Here is a 21144-nt window from a genome sequence, read left to right as displayed (position 1 = left end):
TGACTTTGTCTACTGTTTCAGTCGACAATGAGGAGGTAATGCAATAAGGGGAGGTGGATGGGTGGGGAAGTGGGGACTGATACAGGTTTAAGGCTCAGGTCTTGTCCTTTGAGGAAGCTTCGGGACTATCTGTTCTTACATGCTGCTTAGTGGCAGGCACACAAAAAAAGCTGAGTACAGTGACACTGTTAGCAAATGCTAGCTTAGAGAGATGCAGTGTTTGTTTTGGGAATTTTTAAAGGCTGCCAAGTCCTTCGATGGTGGTTTTTCCTCTTTTTTTCTTTTTTTTTTTCCTTCCCTCTTTTCCTTGAAGAGGCTGTCTACTTTGGCAGAAAAATGGCTTTTATGGGTTGATGAATAATTAAAAAAAAATTCAAGAAAGTGTTAATGATTTAAATCTTTGAATATTTCAAAGCCAAGAATTTATGTTATGGATTAACTTGGGAGGGATGTTGAGCATTTATTTTTTTGTGTGTGTACATGCTCAGCAAATAGTTATACCTCAGTATTGACATGCATGGTCTTCAGTTCAATTTTGGTTTGGGAAAAAAAAAAGAAAGAAAACAAAACTTTAAGCATATAACAGATGTTGGAGGTCCTAAGGAAAAAAAAAAAATAATCACTTAATATTGTGCTTTCCCTGACCTGGAACCTGCCTGATACTGGAGTAGATAACCGGTAGTAGCACATTTTTATATATCTTTGCTTAACTAAATTATAAAGTACACTTACAAAAATCTTCTTGTTATATCCACCAAGGTAAGGCATTTCTACTGAGTGCTTAACATTTGGCCCAGCTGGTGATACTGCTTTTCAGTACAGTCAAGCGTTATTCTTACTTAGCTATTTATTACTTATTTACCTGTTTTTCCTTTTGTGTTGGCAAAGTGAGAATCTACAAGTGTAACTTCCTCCTTGAAAGGTCTCTCCCTTTCAGATGTCAATTGTTATACATCAAAGCACAGCTGGAGGAGTCTACCCATTGGTAGAAAACAGCGTTACTTTTTTTGGACAGGTGGAGTGGGACGGGCATCAAGTAGATCATCTGCTTTGGGGCATGATGAAGGTAAAGTAATTAAACCACCAACATATAACCACATCTTTCAGGTTCTCCACCAGCAGTAAAATTTCTTGAATTCAGAATTCTGCAGAATTAGTTCTGATTTATGTTTAAATTGTTAACTTGAAATGCAGTACTATCTTCTGATGTCTGTGGACAAAGCTGTGACCCTTCTGCTTTTACTCAAAATGTGGTTAAATTGCACTACAGTGGAAAAATATTCAGGCTTATCACTTTCTGGAGCTGAAGTTTCAAACGGCATTCCCGGTTGCAAAAGCTGTGTGGTATTAGGGTCAACTTTGGTCATTGTGAAAATACTTGAAAACGGAGATGTGTGTAAGGAGCAGAACTAGAGAGAAAGAAGAAATAGGGAATAATGGAAAAGAAGAGGTATTGATCAGATGTTAGAGAAACATACCATATGGGCTAATAATGGGAAAAAAAGAAGAAAGTAGAGTCAACAGAGGTGAAAAATATTTTTAAAAAGAAAGAAAAACGTTCTGCATTAGTTGCACACAAAAATGAGCCTTTTAAATCACAGAAAACGTAGTTCTAATGTGACAACAGGATAGAATCGCTCCACTTTGTCTAGTAATACTAAGCTTGTAGTAGTAGATAACAAAAGAGTTATTTTTTGTGTGTATGAGGAAAAGCCATTTGACAGGCTCTCTAAATGAAGTCTAATGACAAGTTATAGGAAGTACAGGGAACGACGTAGCTTCCGGTGGGCTCATAGTAGTAAATACTATTTGTGCATCTAGAAAATATCTTCTGAAGATTGCTAAACCCTAATGAGTTGTGAGTTTTGTCTTTCTGAGTCTGTATTTCAGTTTATAATTCATGTAACTGAAAATACATATTAAAAACTAGAAATGCTGGATTAGAATATGTGGCGGCTGCTAGGAGCATAATATTGCTTGGGTTTTTGTATTTGGTCTTTATCGCTAGGCATTTGTAAATTTTCTTTTATTTCGAACATTGCATTATAGACCATATCTCCGTGTTGGAAATTTGTAAGGTTCAGAGACTTAGGCTTCCATAGCATGCTCCTGAGATAAAGACGTGTCTTTCAATGCAACTGAAAGGGTGGGAAGGAGTGGGGAAAATGATGTGTCTAAACAATTCTATTGTGACTTGGTATTTTTCTTCATGCTATCAGTAATTTATTGTTGGCTTTTTTTGAACTGGGTATATGTGTAGCTATTCTAGATGGAAGAGAAGCGCTTATCTTTAAAAAAAAAAAAAAAACAACAAAAAAAACCCCAAAACCCAACTTGGCAAATTTTGTGTTTGCTTCTAGAACGTGTCCGGTTCAAGAGGCTGACATCCTCTAACAAAGCTGCAAGAACAAATGTACCAGCTTCCCCAGGCCCCTGCTGTTTGTCTTCTAACATTTTTGGGTTAGGTTAGTGCTGCCACTGGTGTGGGTGCTTTGTGAACACAACTCGTCAGTGCCATAAGGAGCTTTAGCCTAACGTGGAGGAACAGTGGTCTAAAGGCTATTGACAAAGTGTCTTTTTCCAGCTGTGCTAGTAGAAAAGGTTACAGAGTGCAGCTGCTTGGTACAGCCCCTCTGCCTCTCGCTGCTGCCCCGAGTCCGCTGCTTAGAGTAGTTTTTATGACTGCTCATACTTCACTTGAGGCCAAGTCAGAGAATGAACTCAAAGTAGCCTCTTCTGCTGTTTGAGCTAAACTGTTTGTGTTTTGTTTGAAGCAGACCAGAAATCCGTCATACTGTTTGCTTCATGGGCTTTAGGTGGTCGTTTGCTCCATGCCAGACCTTAAATTACCTGCCTTTTTGATACATTGACAAGCCTTAGAAGTAAAATACTCCGTAGACCATCCTCTCCTTTCTCCTGCGTTTTGCCTAACTTGCTATTACCCTTGTGGATCAAAAGAAATAGGTTCACCAGCAGTAAAAGTAAAACAGGAGAACATCAGCGTGGATCCACTGAAACTGGTGGAGCTCTCTCAAGTTAGTGCCATGTAGCGTACATTTCTATGGCAGGTAACACCAAACGCGCAGAGTTACCGTGATTCTTTTCTTGTCTTCCCAGCCACCATCATTGCAAATTCATTCTTTTAATGGCTCTCAGGATTTCACAGTGAGCCGCAGCCGGGAGCCAGAAATGGCTGAAAATTGTTTGGATGTGGTTTATTTATGAGTTTGTTTTTGCTACTTGCTTGTACAGTTAGTTTGTGACTGATTTAGTTCTTTGAGTCACTGAATTAACGTGTGAGCTGGCATAAGGGACATGGTTACTCTCTGGTGGCCCTGACTTAGCTTATTTTAAGCTGCCATGGAGTGCCTCCCCTCAGTGCGTGCCTGTGAGGCTCTGGAACAGCAGTTCTTGGAGCAGCCAAAGGTGTGATGGGCTCTGCCTCCTGTTCACGTGTCTGCCTCTTGAGGGGGTCGGAATGGGCTTAGTGGTTTATTAGCCAGGCGTGCTCCAGCAAAAGAATTTCCTCGTGTTCCAGAGACCTGTCTTTTGCCCTTGTTTGGGGGTTTCCTGTGCGCTTGGCCCACAAGCCACGTCATGAGTTGGAGTTACCTGTGTCCTGCGGTGCAGGTAAGCCCGTTGCAGCCCATGGCAGTCTGAGGGGAATTGTTGAAACTTGGAGGAATTCCTTTCCAAGCTTGTCTTCTGCAGAGGCAGCAGGAAGTATCTTCGTTACACAGATTTGCCAAGTGGAAACTAAGGCTGGAACTATCGATTCAAGTTGCATTCAAGTTGGGTTGGCTTGGCTTGGCTACCGGGAGCTCCGAGGGCTTTGTGCTCCATTGGAAACTCTTGCTTGTCTGCTACCTGACAAGTTTAGAACTTGAGTTCTGTGGTGGTGCTTTTCCTTTAAAACAGTGGCAGGACATATATATATATGTATATGTGTGTGTGTGTATGTGTGTTTTTATATACATACACCCAGATACAAACTATGTATCTATATATACATGCACACACACATATATGTGTATATACACATGTACACTTTGTCCAGAGCAGCTTATATCTTATAAAGCTTTCATTCAAAGTCATTTCTCAATGTTTTATGTGATAAGAAAAGCAATTAATTAGCCAGCAAAGCAAAACAGCCTTGCAGATAAAGCTTCTTAGGCTATGTCTAGGTATAATGAATTGAGGAGATCTAGATACATGGTCTTCATGGAACACTTAGTACGTAGTTTTAGTGGTTATAGCTATCTGAAGTAGGCAGATAAATGTTATGCATTCAGTGGCTTATGATGTATCTGTTTGAATATGCTGGTGATTTCTGATCATTACTTGATCTTTCAAAGGAAGTTGAAATGAAAGCCTAATCCCTTTTTGCTAAAAACTTGAAAGCATGTCTTTTATATCATACTTATTTGGTAAAATGAAAAATCTCTGTTCTCCTTTGAGAATGGATGGCTAGTAATGCCTATTTATTTTTTACCCTGCCTGATTATTTTTTTCCTTTTCACCTCATATTAATTTAAATGGTACCAGTGTCTTCAGAACCGTCATATGGAACTCTCATTTTCCTTACTTGTTAATTGCTTGTGTAATCTCCGCCCACTGCTCTGGGGAGGTGTTGATTAAACCTAGAACTCTATGTAGTACTCCCGTTCCTCTTCAGGGAATGCTTCTGATTTCTTTTTAATATTAACACTGTATTTTTTGCATACTTTCAATCATTTGGGGTTTTTGATTGTTCTTTACATGTACTTTGTGTAATAGTATGCTGATACCAGGGTCATCTTCTTGGGGTCCTGCCTGGAGTAACGAGGTTCTGCTAGTTCAGCTGGAGCTCTACAGAGCTCCTGTCACTGTATGGCTGCTTGCAGTGCTGTAATGCTATGGCATCCACACTGGAAGAGATGCTGGTGCAGAAGGTCATATATAGGGCAGATAAGAATCCAGAGCATCCTACTGATGAAACTGCTGTCCCTACAGCATGTCGATACTAGTCTTGTTCTTGGTGGCATTTTGGCAACTGAGGGCTTTTGTCATTCAGGGAAAAGACTTTTTTTTTCCAGACCATGCAGACTGAGTTTGCTGACTTGCATCAAATTTGCATGTGGGTTTGTCCAAACAAGTCAACTGAAGTAGCCTGTCTGTCAACACAGCTCTGCCGTTCAGCCAACTGCAAAGCTAAAGAATTAACCTAGAAAATGGTTAATTTCCAATAACTATGTCCAATATCGTATCAACAGAGACATGAGTTTGTCTTCCCCCCCCCCCCCCACTCCTCTGAGTTTTTTTCCATCTCCTCGGTGGTGGGGAATGGCTGTATGCGTATGGTTGTAAATATTATGTTTATCTTAAAATTTCGATTCTTTGGTACTTTTTGTTATAGACTACAAAATGGACTTTCTAGTAAGTCTACATAAAGTTCCTTTAAACAATTGAGTTGACATGCTCAAAGACACATGGGCAAATTTAATGGTGGGAGAAGGGTGGTTCTGTGTCCTCCCTCATTTCTTGTGTTATGCTCCTTTATGCCTATGATCAGGTCTGCCAGAGGTTCTGTGTGGCTACTTTTATATCAGTTTTTCAAGTACTGAAGTTCACTGATTTTTTTTTTTTTTTCTTCCCTTTCTTTTTCTTTTTCCTGTCACCTATAGCATGTTTTACAAACACTTCATACCTATGCTGGAATAGCTCGCTTTAATGAGCAGTACATATTTCTGTTATCTGCTCAGCCCTTACATTCTTTAATTCCCTCATAAATCTTGAGGACATGGTGACTTACTGTTAGTTAATAAATTTTTTTTTTCTTCTCTTCTTTTGACATGTCAGTGCTGACAGTAGGTCATCTTAGTCTATCTCGAACTTACCTTTTGCTAGCATTCTGTGTGGGAGAGGCTCTTGCAAAGAAAACTCTTTTTGCTTTCTCAGCTATTATTATCTAGTTGCTAGTACCAAATTTAATTGCACCCTTCCATTTTTGTGCACCAACTCTTACAATTTTTTGTATCATTTTGATACGTTTTTCCAAGCCGATACTCTTTACTCTCCTAAAGCTTTTTTTTTTTTTTTTTTAATCTGCTGTCATTTATTCTGCTTTCTGTTTCTTTAGCCAGGCTTGGATTCACATTTTTCTGGGATACGCTCATTTGGCCTGCGTAACCTCACGAAAATGTTACCATTTAAACATAATGACTCTTTTCTTCCCTGGCTTCCTGTTCCCTTTCCTTGTGAAGTAGTATGTATACCTTCCGCAACTTTCAGACTCAGCTGGGAGCTAAACATGCAGCTTTTAATTTCCTCTCTCTTCTTGAATTGAGGATCTTTTGGACTGGCGGTGTCTTAATCCCTGTTTCTGAAACGTAACGGCGTGGTACTAGTTTTGGTAGGATTCCTTCCATGAGTGTGGTGAACTCGGTTGTGTTATGGCCACTGTCATTTAGCGGTGAGCTAATGCAAACAGTAAACTGACTTTCCAACATAGTACTAAGATCACTCTAGTGAGGAGCAGGAGAAAAGCTTCGTTTCTTATTTCCAGGTAAAGAACAAACACGGAACAAAAAATGTCCTTTGGCATGTCCTGCCGTGGTTCAAAAGCCAAATTGAAATGTAGATTCTCCTTCGTCAAATTAAATTCCTCTTGCATTTAGCATGGTATTCCCCATACTTTCTTCTCTAAACAGAATTGGCTTGACTCTTCCCTCTTTTCCACAGTAACTGTGATTCCTTGTTTAGTTTGTGGGAATTGGAAGAAATCTGGTGTTTTACTGAATTAAAGGTGAGAGATTCGTAGTGATTTCTTCCTCCTTCCTGTTGTTCCTACCCTCCTCCCGACAGCCACGTACAGACTTCTTGGGGTTTGTTTGTTTTTATTTTCCCCTAGGAAAAGACTCTTCGTTATCAATCTTCATGGCAACTTATGGTTCCTTATATACAGAGTGCTTCAGCTGACTTCAAATGTAATGCCAGTGCCATTTTACCATCTAAAGGAGTAAGGAAGGCTGGACCGATAGTACAGCGCACTCTCCGCTTCTGTATCAGCTGTCTTCCCTTCATTCGGGGAGCATGATTCTCTAAATTCCTTCCTGATAGGTTTCCATTTTGAAATACGCTCTGTCTGGAATGACATGGCATCTCTGCAAGCATTGAAATGTTACGAAACACTAAGCACAGAGAACTTGTTATCAAAATACTTGTTTCTTCATTTTTTTTGTTAAGGTCATTGTTGTGAAATGGAATGATCAGAAGTGTTACTGCAGAAGTAGAGAAAAGGTATTGGAGATTGCATCTTTTTTCTGCAAAAACCAGTGCTGTCTTGAGACCCAATTACTCAAAACCAAGTTGTAATGAAAATACACTAAAATCCTCGGCTTTAGCTTGGTTGTATTAAATACTTGGTAGAACTCCAAAGTGGTAAATAACTCGGTTATTTTCTTTATGGACTACTAATCTTGTTTGCTTTGGCATCTAAAACCAAAGTTGCAGCTTATTTTTACTTAATATACACTTTTTTTAGAGTATCCCTTCCGTGCAGTAATAGAGATATTTTTTACAGAACCCAGGAGGCCCGAGAGGAGTGGGTGTTCACCTTGGTGCCTTGGTGGTCCCAGAGGCAGGGAGGAGTGGTGTTGACCTAGGCAATTCTGCCCGACGTAATAGTCCTAGTACTGATGCCAAAGTCCTTGTAGACATTGTGGCAAAGTAGTGGTTCTGAGGCAGTGTTTGGAAGGACTGTGATAGGTGAGGGTCTCATGTTATCTTGTATGACTTAAGAAGAAAATAAAGGTGCATCTGGTCAAAGGAACAGGTCTGGAAAATATACTTGCTGCAGTGTTCTGCATAGGTGTGAGCAGCATAGTCAAGGCCAAAGGAAATGCTGCTGTGCTACTAGCAAAAAGAGATCGTGTGCCTAGGTGAGCGTTTTTCATCCATCTATGTTCTTTAAATTGTCTTAATACCAAGCAGAAAAATAGGCAGGATACAACTCTAGCTTTGATGTAGAAGTCTAGGGACAAATCCGTCATGAGACGAAGCAAGTTCATGGGAAAGGGGAATGCAAAAAGGGGAGCCTCTCAGCTGTAGCAGATTTTTGAGTTCCTTCAGGAGGGTACTAGAAATTACTTAAACATGCAATGACTTAATTTGTAGGTGAAGCCATTAGCTAGTGACGCGTTTTTCTAGATTGGCCATCAAGTTAATCATGTTTTCTTTCTGTTACCATTTTTATTGCAACGTGTGGTGGTTAAAATCCAGAAGAAAGTGTAGTAACATCTTAAGTTGTCTGTCTGTTCAGTTACTTCTGTTAACAGCAAGAATTTATTTTTGTTGATGACGGACAACAGTTGGCATGCACAAGATGACATCTTCAAAGGAAGTCTTAAACAAAAAAAACCATCTTTCATCTGTAACTTCTGGTGTTAATTCCTGTCTTTCTACTTCTTCTCTTGAGACTGTGTTACAAGCAGTGGTTGTTTCCTTAATGTATGATTAGGTTTGCTGTGGAGGTTTTAACAGAGCTAAATTTTGAGACAGCAATCTAAGATGAGACGAGGTGTCAAAGTGATAGGTTTACACGTGGTGGTTCCTGATGGTCCCCAAAGCATAGTTCATGTCAGCTTGTTTCTGCTCCAGCAGGACGCATCTCTTTGACCACTGTTGTTACTGTGTTCTCTGTGAACTTAGTGAAGTAGTGCACGTGTGTGTGTGAAGCTGAGATTTGCTTTCAGAGGTTTCAGCGTGGTTTTTTTAGGAAACTCAAAGCTACAACAGATTGGCAAGTATTCTGATTGAATTTTCAGATCTGACTGTGTCTTTAAAAGGCCCATCAGATGCTAGTATGTAATGCTGGGCTTTCACTGAACTGTTTGTATAGGATGCCACAAATCCATTTATCTCTTAGTGTGGCTGTCAACCTCAAACAATTTAGCTCTGTTTATAGTTTTATAACGGATTAAGTAACTCTCCTCTGGATTCAAAAATTAAAATCGAAAAGCAATTGATCATGATAGTAATATAAATAAGGTAACAAAATTACCAGACCTTCCAGGAGGCTTAATCTTTTGTTCTTTATGGTTTAGTTGAAACCTGTGAAGCATAAAAGGTGGCCCAGAGTTGCTCTTCTCCTTCATAATTATTCAACTTTAACGTTTTCTTAATTGTTGTGAGACAATCAGAAGATGCCTATCTCAGTAAACCTGATGGAAGTGTTACCTCCAGGCTCTTTGCACGTTGGCTGCTCACTTTGTAAACTTCTGAATGCTTCTGCCATGGTGGATGCAACACACCGTTCCTGCTTGGGGCATCAGTAGTCTAGAGATGGATTTTGCAAGTTTGCCTGTGTCTGAAACTATTGGTAATCTAATTGCTGGGTTCAGTCATGGAACTTGCTCTTTAGAAAAGCTTTCTCATGGATAAACCTGAATGCATTTAAATGTCTGAAAAGAGCAAGGGTTGGGTGGAGTACCATGGGAATTGCCTTTAGCCTTGCTGGATGGATAGACAGTCTGTGACAGGCCCCAGGAGGATTTGATCGCACCTTAAAAATACTAAAAGAAGGTACCCATATTTAGATTCTTTCTTAGTCTGGTCCTCTGTGATCATTTATCCCTAAAAAGAAATGTGAATTCTAAGTCAATAAATCACTTACTTGATGTCAGTTGTCCACCAAAAGAATTCTGGGTATGACTATGGTTTTGTCAAAATAGAAGTGTGCTAAAAGATACTTACCTAGACTATTCAGTGTCCTGTCTGGGAGCCACTGCTTTAAGTCATGGGAGTTATATACAGTAGTGGGTACAAAACGCAGTGAAGGAGTGAGCCGTTTTATTGCACATTTCTATCTTTGTTGAGTGGTGATAGCGTGAGTGTTTTTTCAGATGTTCTTCTTGGAGCTGGTGAGGTTTGTCTGTTTACTTCTTTCAAAAGAAACACCTCAAATGCCTTTAAGTAGCTAATGCGGAACAGGATCATGCTGTTCTGTGGTTACAAGCTCAGGTGCTGGTTGTAAGGATATTTCCCATGGGTAGGCAGAAAGAGAAGGTGATGTTCCTGGGTAGATCTGTACCACTCAAATTGCTGTCTGGAGTGGGGCAGTTTCCCTTGGGAGTCCTTTTTGCGTTTGTGAGGGGCTAAAGTACAGCAACAGAAATTTTCTTCCCTACTGTTTTCCTCATTCCAGTGTACCTGAAGCAGAGAAACCATGGCTCCAAAGCTGTCATTAAGCTTCCTAAGAATACTTTTATTAATTGTAATTGTCTGTACAGTATAGTTTGACAAGATTAACGAAGCATGGAGAGCACTTCCTACTGTTAGGCTTAAAGTTTTTCTTTTAATGACAAAGTTCTTCAGATTTGGCACGGTCTGTCTGCTGCAAATTTCTGAAGTACAAAAAGCGATGACCTGGCAAGCAGCACAGCACTGGTAAGAGGATATTTGGGCCAAGGACTCGTAGCCAAGCTCTTACCTTTTGCATAAGATTTTCTTTAACGGGAATGCAAAGCAGATGGGATCGTGGTTAAATAATTACTCCTTGATTGAGCGAGTACCGCCCTGAGGAAGGTGCTTGTGTAAGGAACGTCCCTATCGTGCTGCGTAAGAGCAAGGATGGTGTGCTGAGGCTGCGTGAGCAATCATCATGCTGGTCCTTTCTCATACTTGACTCTACAGACGTGTGCTGAGAGGAGTTATTAGCTTGAGTTTTACCTTAAGCACACCAAAAAACTGTCGCAATCTAGCGTAAGGGGCAATGGTGCACTTTGAACTGTGCCACGGGGCTTTGGATCTTTAGACCCAGGCAGCAGGCACCATCCGTTTGTACATCGGAGCAGGAATTCTTTGTGGGCAAGTCCCCCTTTCCCACCCAGGCAGTGCATGCTTTGTTTAAAGCCAAAGGTATGTCAACTCCTGGGGACAACTGTAGGTTTTGTGGATTAATATCTGATGGCCAGGTTCATCTTTGTGGGCTACTAGTGTTTTTTTCCTCTCCTTCAGTTATTCCAGCATACTTCTCACTCAATTCCATATACAGACCACCCCTGCTGTCTGCAGCAACTTCTGTGTGCTCGTGATAAGATTATTTTCCGTTCCTTATGCTGTCAGTGTGTTTGAGCAGAGGTAATAACTCAAGCTTAAGAGATCATCTGCTTTCTCTGGTGTTCGGTACTGTAATGGCACACAGCAGCAATTGCAGAACCAATCATTCTGGACATGGCAGCGAGGGGGATAGTGCAGATTGAGATGCTCAAGTCCATCTGCCCTACGCTGTGCAGAGCCATGGAGAAAGTGTTTAGCCAGGGTATGGAAAGCTCTGTAGCCATGCTGTGGAGTGAGCCTGCACAAATAAACCTGCTTTTCTATCAAAGCTAGTTTGGGCACCGAGTTGGTGGCTTGGTTCAGAGCTAGCTCGTGAGTCTTATATTTAAGCATCTCCTCTGCACACTGTCTGTTCCTGCACTGAAACATGCTTAATACCCACGGAATATCAGGAGAATTTAGCTGCCAAACACATTTAAGAAAAAAAAAAAAATCCCTGCAGCTTCTTGCTTTTTGACTAAAATTCAGGCATATGGCCATAGGCATACCAAAAGGTGTACCTTTGATGCCAGGTGGTCTCCCTGCCAAACCTAAAGCTGGTTCTCAAGAAGATCTTATGTGGTTATGCTTTCAATAGAGTGCCAGAAAGCTGAACCTTGGCAAAACTATGCTTTAAGCTAATGGTGAGAACAAGATTAGGAAGAGTGTTTTAGTCTTGGATAGGCATTGTAGCTACAAGTAGGCTATATAAATTTTTTTTTCTAGATATAAGTCATAGGTTTTTTTATTTTGCCTGTTTTGAAGCAGTCTAAGCCAAATTAAAATTTGGATGTTCTAAAAAACTATTTGGATTGTGCTTGACTTTGCCCAGCTCTCAGGTTATGGATTATTTGATTTCAGAAGTGTGTGCCTAGGCATTTACTGCTTTAGCTTGAGCCTGGTGGTGCGGCTGCAGAGGAAGAAGCCTGAAGGGGGTGGGAGGAGTGCTGCTCCTTCCCCTCTTTCCTGGTGACCTCCACTTCTGCGGCTGCGTTAAACTCTTTTCCTGCACGTTTTGACCTGTGCTATAATCCTATCAGAGAGGGCAATTGCAGTCAGGGATGAAACCTTCTCTGGAAAAGATTTCTCGCCTAAGTCTGCGCATCTGAAACGCTTTCGGCATTCGTTGGTAGAAACTGGCTTCTCTCAGGTGTTTTTTTGCCATGACTCCTCGGGCTCTGTGGTTCAAGCCACCAGGCTCAGTCTTTTCATGCTATTCGGAGTTCCCATGGAAAAGCTAAATTGCATACACTACTCTAGGTGGCAAACTAGCTAACTAACGTTTTTTTTGCAATCCAAACAGAATTAAAAACCAAGCAAACAGAAAACCCAGGTAACAAACACATTGTATCTATCACTATCATGACTTTTTAAAGGAAGTGCGTCTAATCTCACCTGTTATCTTTGTCACCGATACCTTTAAGTCAACTTGGAACTGAAGGAAAAGAAAATTGGTTTTGAAGTAAAAAAAAAAATTTCTACAAAAGCTACTTCTCATAGCTTTGTAGGATGAAATCTAGTTCTATCGTTTTGAATAATGTGGTACATTTTTATTTGTAGCTGGAAATGGTCAAAGTTTTTCAGTAGCCTGAAAAAGAGTTTTAAGGAAACTTATCACTCTTGTATGGGGTTTTTGTGTGTGTGGTTTTTGTTTTGTTTTGTGGTTTTTTTTTTTCAGAAAAAATAAACTTTTTTTCAGACAGGCTATAAGAAAAGTTTGTAAGGAGAGGGATTTTTTTTTTTTCTGTTTAAACTGACTTTGTGGAAGACAGGCAAGGCTTCAGGAACACAAACCCTACTTGAAGCTTGAAACAAAAGCAGTGAATATGAAGCTAAATCTAGGTCAAGTTTGAGTTAATAAAAAACAACTTGATAATCCAGAGAAAAAATTGTTTATGGGAAAAATGTACCACAAATCTAGTAACTCTGTGATGGTTCCAGGATTTTCTTGTTTTGGTATTAACTCCAAGGATTTGGGGAGAGGGGAGTGTTCTTTCTTTGAGGGTATCTTTTAGGTTTCTTTCTGTCTTGTATCATGTGTTTTCAGCGGTGTGGCTTCAGCCAGACAGTTTCCATGAGGAATATGATTCATTGGGTAATTTATGACATACTTTGGGATGTGCTTTGGACTTCTTCTTTTCCTGTTTGGGAAGAGGGACAGGCTGGATGTGGAGATGTTTTGGAAGCCTTGGCTTTTGTTTCTGTGTCACAGTTTGATTCTGTTTCATGTCGGTGCGTGTGAGGAAGGGCTCGTGCATTCTGGAGTTCGTGCCCTCCCTCTCCTTATCGCTCCATATTAACTGGTCTCATAAAAGATGTCACCTCTCCCTGCGAGACTTGCCTTTCCTGTATCCTTGGGCAGTGGCAGATACAGCAGTAATAGTGGGGATCTGTTGGATATGCAATTATTGTGAACCAAGTCTGTATGTTTTCTTTCATAGGGTAGCTGGAATTTAACGTGGTGCTGGAAATGACTGTGAGATAATGCGTCTTTTCCTGAGGCAGAGTGGGATGCCTTTCTAACCATGTTAAGGGTTCATGCGATAGCATTGTTCCATGGATGTATAATATTGGTTTGAACATGCTGATGTGATAGTTTAAAACAAACAAACAAAAACCAAATAAAAATATCTGTACCAGTTAAGAAACACAGCATCATGAACAAGAGAGTGGGAGGGCCTGGGCTAGTATTCTATCTCTCGTAGTGTAGCCCCAAGAGAAATGCTTTAGCAGCATATAAATGGTCACTTTTTTTTCCCCTTTTGTGCTTCTGCTCCAGCTGAGTGTTTGCGAGGGAGAGTTTCTGTGATGGCTGCTGCAGGGGGACACATACAGATTGACTGCAGTTAAGATGCACGCAATGTTAAGTTTAGATATTCAGTGATGGGTATAAACATGAGTTAAACGGTAAGAATTAGGCTTGCTAGTAAAAAGCTTGCAGGTGGCCATTTTCAAACAGCGACCTGTTTTTTTTCCCTACCGTTGTATTTTTGGATGGCTTTCCTTGACTCCAACCTGGGATTTCTTTGTGCCCTCAAGAGAGCAGCCACACAAAAGGCTGATTGGGCCTGTCTGAGAGGACGAGGGGAAAAAAGTGGGGGAGAGGTAGGATGGCACCTCAGAGTAGGTCTCCCACTGGCAGGCAAGAAGTGGAAGGGACTGATAACTGCTTTTAAAATCTCTTTTATCTTTTTCAGTTTAATTTTGCCATTCAAGCAAAACAAGCAGCAGTGGTGGTTCAAACAGCTGCCTCACTTGGGTCTAGTTAAAGATGCTTGCAAAAACTTACTGCTGGGTCCAAGGCTCATTTGAAGTTTTGTAGCTAGACAAACTTAGAATATCCTTGTGCTTCAGAAGCTGTTGTCTTTGCTAACATGCTTAAAAACCCTGCGGCAAGTTTTGTGTCAGAAATAATAATGAAAACTTCCCTGAACATCAAAAGTTATGTGGGCAGATTAGCTTCTATATGTGAGTGTGCTTCAGTTTTTTGGGGTGGCTGCATGAGAAGCATTTCTGTATGAAGTCCCAATTCAGTGGGGTGCTTTGCATCCTCAAGAGTTAGCTGAATTTGGGTAGAATACAGGGACATCTAGGATTTCTTTAGATCAGGTAAGGATGGGGAGATATCACAGAATAGTTTGGATTGGAAGGGACCCTTAAAGATCATCTACTCCAATGCTCCTGCCACGGGCAGGGACATCTTCCACTAGATCGGGTTGCTCAAAGCCCCATCCAGCCTGACCTTGAACGCTTCCAACAACGGGGCATCCACAACTTCTCTGGGCAACCTGTTCCAGTGCCTCACCAGCCTCATGGTAAAAAAAATTCTTCCTTATGTCCAGTCTAAACCTACCCTCTTTCAGTTTAAAACCATTGTCCCTTGTCCTGTCACTATCGGTCCCGGTAAAAAGTCTCTCTTCATCTTTCTTATAAGCCCTCTTTAAGTATTGAAATGTGAGCCGAATTAGTTAAAAACACCTGTTTCCCACACCTTTTAATGGGCAGTTCTTTTCTGGATGTTGTCTAATGAAGGTGAGGCCTAAAATGGTAACCTGAATATGGCCACATGTTCTCGAACTTTTAGTCAGTAAAGTTTAAAAAAAAAAAAAGAGGAAAAAAACCCCAAACTGTGCAGTATTTGACGGGAAGCCAGTGTAACTCCCTTGAAACTGGAGTGGCATGCCTGAGTCAGTGAAGTATGAGCTAAGAATCTGGCAGAAGCCTTTTGCACAAAGGAAGGCTGAGAGAGTCTCTCAGGAAGCCTGTACGCTGCTAAATGTGGCATGTTTGAACATGAGACTGACATCATTGTGAGTTCATAGTAGTGAAAGAACAAAGTATCAGCCACAAATTAGACTGACCTAATTTTTAAGTCCCTTCTAAAAACTTAATAGCACAGTGTGTTGCTTGTGCAAGCTGTTTATTTCTATCCCAACCTCTGACTAGTCAATTTAAACTACAAGTTAACCCTCTAAAATGTCAAAGGAGTTGTTCAGGAAGGTGTGTGTGTGTGTTTGAGGGGTGCTGCAGACTTCCTTCCTTGGCTCTTTTTCCACTCTGACCTCAATCTTCACATAAAGGAAGTGATTAAGGACCACCCATCATATACCTTTATCCTTCAGGATCAGTTTCCTGGAGGTAAAAACCTCAGGACTGCGTACCGAAACCCAACTCGTTCCTATGGGCTGCTCACATGCAGGCTGGAAGTCTGTCTGAAAACGATCAGAACACTTGCCAACAGTATCAACAGCAATTTATTTATAATCGGTAAGTTATTGTAAAGCTAATCAGCGTGATTTATGGACATATCCGTGATCACTGACAAATAAGTGGTGCTTCTTCCATTGCTGAATACCGAAGAAATACAAGGATCTTGCCTTTTGCAGATGATATACTTCTTTCCAAGTATTTATTGGTTGACTCTGCATGCACTGAAGTTTATCCGTTCTTTTGATACGTTACTTCAGTTAGTTAGTACTCCTAGCTTGGGATTACTTTGGCAACAGTCAGTGCCTTTCTGGTTGCTTTTTAAAGGACTGTATAAAACAGAGCACCTCTACAAATTCTGGAGAAATATAAAATCTTGTTTATAGATTTGTATGGAGCTGGGCATACATGTAAGCACATTTCGAACAGGATAATACCAATGTAATTTAAGGGAATACGTTTTGTTTCTCTTTGCTGTTCAAAATCCTGTTAGAAGCCCAGCGAGGTTGCTACAAAACATTTCTTGCTGACACTGGTCTTTGACGAAAGGTGCATATCAGGTAATGACAGAATTTACTCCCTCAGTTTGGTATTGCATGCTTTTGCTCTCCAAAATTTAAAAAATCCTGCTCCCTTTTAATTCTTGTGAACTAGATGTAACAGTGGTCATCTTTTTCAGTTGTTCTTAAGGGGGATTAATATATTTTGTGGTTATGTCACTACTCTTCCTCTACTGGTGACGTAAGAGGCACAGCTGGGGAACATAAGTAGTCACCCTCTGCTCTCTCCTTCTGTTGTAAAGATATATATGGCTTCTCTTTTCAGCCGTGTAGCTACCATGCTAGAAATGTGGCTTTGGCACCGCTGCAGGCCTTGTATAACACAATTCAAAGAAACACTTGGGATCCTTTGGGAAAGACGTACCAGGGCACATTACTCGGAGCGTAGCTCCGTGAGATACCATGGCTTCTGCTTTTGTTCCTGAACTGAGGCCCTGTTGGTACTGTCTTGTCAATTAAATTAGAATTTGAAAGCAATTGTAATAAGCAGGCCATCAGAATTACCTTTGTGGGTACAAATTAGGTATGAAAATATGTTCTGTTCCCAGTGAGTGAGCTATCAGGAGTCTTGCACCATGGCGAGAGGTTCAGGTCCCAATCGTCTGGGTCTAGGAGTTTGTTAATTTATTTTCTGGGCCTCATCTGCAACCCAGCAGTCACTCCCAAGTCATAGCCCGAACCCCTTCCTACTCTGCACAGCCCAGAACGGGAGACCTCTTAACAGGATTACTGCAACTGTTCCATTTCCAGGAGTACCTAACGACTTGAATTATTCCACCACGTTAATTGGGAGCCATTGCTGTACACCATGTATCTCCACGTTTCCTTCTCTACCCCCACCTCGAGACAGTCGGGCTGTGCCGTGTTTGTGGACTCAATGTTTTCCACCATCTATTCTGTTTCCTTGCCATATAAATGTCATTTAAGGAGAAACCCAGTTAAATTTAACTGCTTTACTGAGTAGGACTGAACTTACATACATGTAATGTAGATGTTTTATTGGGTCCAGCATCCCTTCTGAAGATACTTCTGTGTGCTTTTATCTCTATGTAGCCTACACTGCTTAAAATATTAATTTTGTTTTGAGCGTGCAGAGGGTTTTTTAAATGAATCTGACACCAGATTTAATTAACGCTTATTAGGTTGGGTTTTTTTTAAACTTCTAGATGTTTCTCTGTACAGCTGACAGGACATGCATGCAGCGCAGTGCAGCACTGTATTTTCAGACACAAGCAGGAAGAAACAAAGTATTAATGTTGACAGTTTAAAAAAAAAAAAAAATAAAAGAAATTCCTTCCAAACTTTCTCATGCCCTGATGTGAAGGGGTTGAATGTGCATGTTGCCTTCCGGGAGAACTGGTGTAATTTCCTCAAATGGGTGAAAGACCAGAACATTTTAACCCACAGCGTACCATGGAAGAAGTTTACATGTCTCTGTTCTTAAAGGAGATTGACTCACTGTGATCTTTAGTCATTCGATTTAATTTAAGAGAAGAGTCATTAAAAAGTCTGTTGCAAGAAATTCACCCCTGCCTTGCCCAGAAGCTATTCTGATTTATTTCCCTAATAAAATTACCATCATTATCCTCTGCCTTTAATCCGTCCTGGTTCTTGTACAAAGGCTTCAGATCCACCTTCTGTTTTCATCATACAGTGACCACAAAGCAAATCAGAGTTGCTATTTTTTTTTTAAATTTTTGGCTCCTTATTTACAGGCCCATATTATTTGAACGTCTCCCCCTTAAAGTCTCTCATTAGGCAAAAGGCCTTAAACTTAAAGGCCGTTATCTGAAGGCTCTGAGGTCCCATCTTACCTTCTTCCATGGGAAGCTTTCTAAAGAAGCAGCACGGACTATGACAACTGCTGTGCCTGATGTTTATTTAGCACTGCTCTTCAGAGCAGTTCTCCTCCTCCTTCTAATCTGTTTCTCCGCAAAAAGATGACCATGTAAAATACCAAAGTCACCGTTCGCATTGGGCTGCAGAGCTGCAGAACACGGTCAGTCAGTTCGGGATGTGCGGATTGTGTAGAAGCTGGAAACCTTGGTGTCATGAAAGGGGCTGCTGTAAAGCAGTCTTGTTCTCCAAAGAGTAAGGAGGTGCTGGAATTTCAACAGCTTGAGGATTTATGAAGTAGTTCAACCCCTTAAGGTTTTCCCTTTTTGCACTTTGTATCTTTGAATCAAATGCTAAAATACAGTTGCTGATAGAGACTGGCAGGCATGGACTTTGCCAGTTGTTGCCACTAAATGACCAGCCTTCACCATGTGGTGTACGGGACCCAAATAGCACTCGTGATGTGTTTTGTAAGGATAGGCAGCTGTCCTCCAGTTTTAATTCAGTTTGTGAATTCTTACGTTACATGCTGTGGCTTTGGGTTGGCTCTCTTCAGACTCGGATTGCATAGACAAATAAAATAATTTTATAACTTATTGTGAATTTTATAAATTTTATGCCGATACTTCATACAAGATTATATTTTCAGGAAAGGACAGGATTAAACTTTTAGGAAAGGAGAGGTAGGTACTGAGGTCCTTAGAAGGACGCTGTCACGCTTGACTGCTCAGTCTCTGGCTGGCTTCTAGCTTGCCTGATGCACCCCAACGCTGTGGCTGTGGGAGGAACGCTCCGTGTGACCCGACTGGTTGGGTTCGTTCAGCTGCACTTTGGGGAAGGCCCTGAGCAAGAGAGGAGGAAAAAAGGCCTCCATTTCTAATTCTGGAAAATAGAAAAAGGTATTTAAATAAGGCCTGGAGGACTTCTTATTTGCCAGAAGTAAGTGAAAAGGCAAGTTTATATCCTTTTGTAATTCACCCTAATTGAAAGGGTGTATATTTCTTTTCCTGAAGTCAGCAGAAAAATCCTGGCCTCTTAATGATGAAAGACTTTTTTTTAAGCTTTCTCCTAAGCACAAATAGCTGAAGTTTCCACTTTAAACTTGGGTGGCTCATTCATATTTCACTTAATGGTAATATGGTATCCTCTCTCTCCCTCCCCCTTCTTACCACCAAGGCTAAAAAGGAGGAGGGGAGATATAAAACATTTCCGAAAATTACAGGAAATGTCTGTTCCTTTAACAGCATTGCCAGGGAATTTCCAAATGCATTTAATGCTTATGGCTTAACTTGCAGCAGCTCGGTCTTCAATCATGAGTGGATCCTGTTCTAAAAATGTGACACCTCCTTCCAGTAAACTATGTTGAAATTAAATATATGCTTCGTTTCTCACCTGCTCTTCAGCAGAATTAATTGCGCCCAACGGTGAAATGAGGGCTCTTGCGGGCTGCTTTAAACTCCTGATTTACTTCTATTCATTAAAATGGGAAAAATAGTATATAGTTTCCTGAGGTGGTAGCTAGTTTATTTGTAAGGACTTTTGGAGAGGCATGGATGGCAGGTACTAGTGAACGTGAAGACTACCTGGCAGTTTTCAGAGAGACTTCAGAAATTGCACATGAAACACTAAGGAGCAAAACGGGAGATGCTTTTTGCCCCGTACTTTGTTTCCGTGGACTGTCACAAGGTGGTCTCTGATCATAGGGTCTTGCATCTAGGCAGAGCCTCATCAGTGTTAAGCACTAGGTTACTTTTAATTTCAAAAAATTGAATACGATGAGTAGATGAGCTTTCTCGTTGTTCTCCATTGCCGTCTGCCGGGCTTCTGCTGCTGGACTGGGGGAAGGAGCAAGGGAGGTCTGCAGAGCCCCTTCCTGGGCTTGAAAGGGTATCTGCCAGCTGGAGCAGGCAGGGGGAGAAACGGACCTGGCACAGTCTTCAACAGATCTTCTCGTCCACCTCTCTGCCCTGCTGCTCTCCCGTGTGTACGCCGATGTGCTAAAGATGGACAAGTGAGAGGCTCTCCAGCCTGAGACCTCCCAGGGACAAACACGCAGGTCCCAGTCAGGGCGTCCATCCCAGTGAGCAGAGCGTGGTCTGAGTAGCAAACTCTTTAATTACCTGTCTGGAGGGCTCTACACCCATGTTCTACTGTTGGTGTTCGCAAGGTTTTTAGAGCAGTTGCCTAAAGACAGCAAGGTGGTTCTTGTAGCTCCTTTCCTCGCAAGATGATGTGGGTTTTGAGTCTGTTCACCAACTGTCGTAATGTGCTCGGCCCGCTGCTGCGGAGGCTCTTCATGGTTGTCATATCATTTACTACGTGTTTCGGAGCCACCCCTGGATTTCATAAGAAGGCAGTGCTTTGCAATGATTTATTATCATGGTTTATGTTACAGTGATTAAGTGGAGCTGTCATCTCTTGATAGTGATGATTTGAATCTTGTTTTTAGCTGCCCAGGAAACGGTTTGGAATTGACACTAATGTGTTTATTTTTACTTCCTCATGTGAAGGCTATAATTTAATTTGTTCATGTAGGAGCAGCAGGTGCTTTGTATAGAGGTTGTACGGGTATGACTATATGTAATGATCGGTGACGCCAGTGTTACTAGTTTCCAGTGTTGGCTTTTTTAGCATGTGGGGAGGTGGGATTAATTACCGAAGACGTTCTGTTTTGTTAGTCTTTGTCCATGCAAAATACAGCTGTAATCATACTGACTTATGGCAATCTCCTATATTAATAGATACTGAATGAGAATTTGTGAATTTGCTTGAATTCACGCAAATGCGTCACCCGTGAATGCTAGTTACAGATTAGTTTTCTAGCAGTAAGATGTGTCAAATTGTTTGGAAGGCTACTGTTGGGTTTTTTTTTTTTGTTTGGTGGTTGTCTTTTTTAAGATTCTCCAACTTTTTTCTTCTTTCTTTTTAAAGATAGTGGTGAGATTTGCTGTGGGTTTTTTCCTTT

At 41.0% G+C, this 21144-nt stretch overlaps 1 protein-coding gene across 2 annotated transcripts in view; it reads left to right on the top strand.

Moving 5' to 3' along the window:
• The window catches only part of DUSP16 (dual specificity phosphatase 16), a 73251-nt gene that overhangs the window by 9551 nt on the left and 42556 nt on the right, over positions 1–21144 (top strand). The gene's annotated exons all lie outside the window — the stretch shown is intronic.

The sequence above is a fragment of the Calonectris borealis genome, chromosome 1 (genome assembly GCF_964195595.1).
Source record: "Calonectris borealis chromosome 1, bCalBor7.hap1.2, whole genome shotgun sequence".
Lineage (NCBI taxonomy): Eukaryota > Metazoa > Chordata > Aves > Procellariiformes > Procellariidae > Calonectris > Calonectris borealis.
This window is presented reverse-complemented; position numbering and strand designations above follow the sequence as displayed.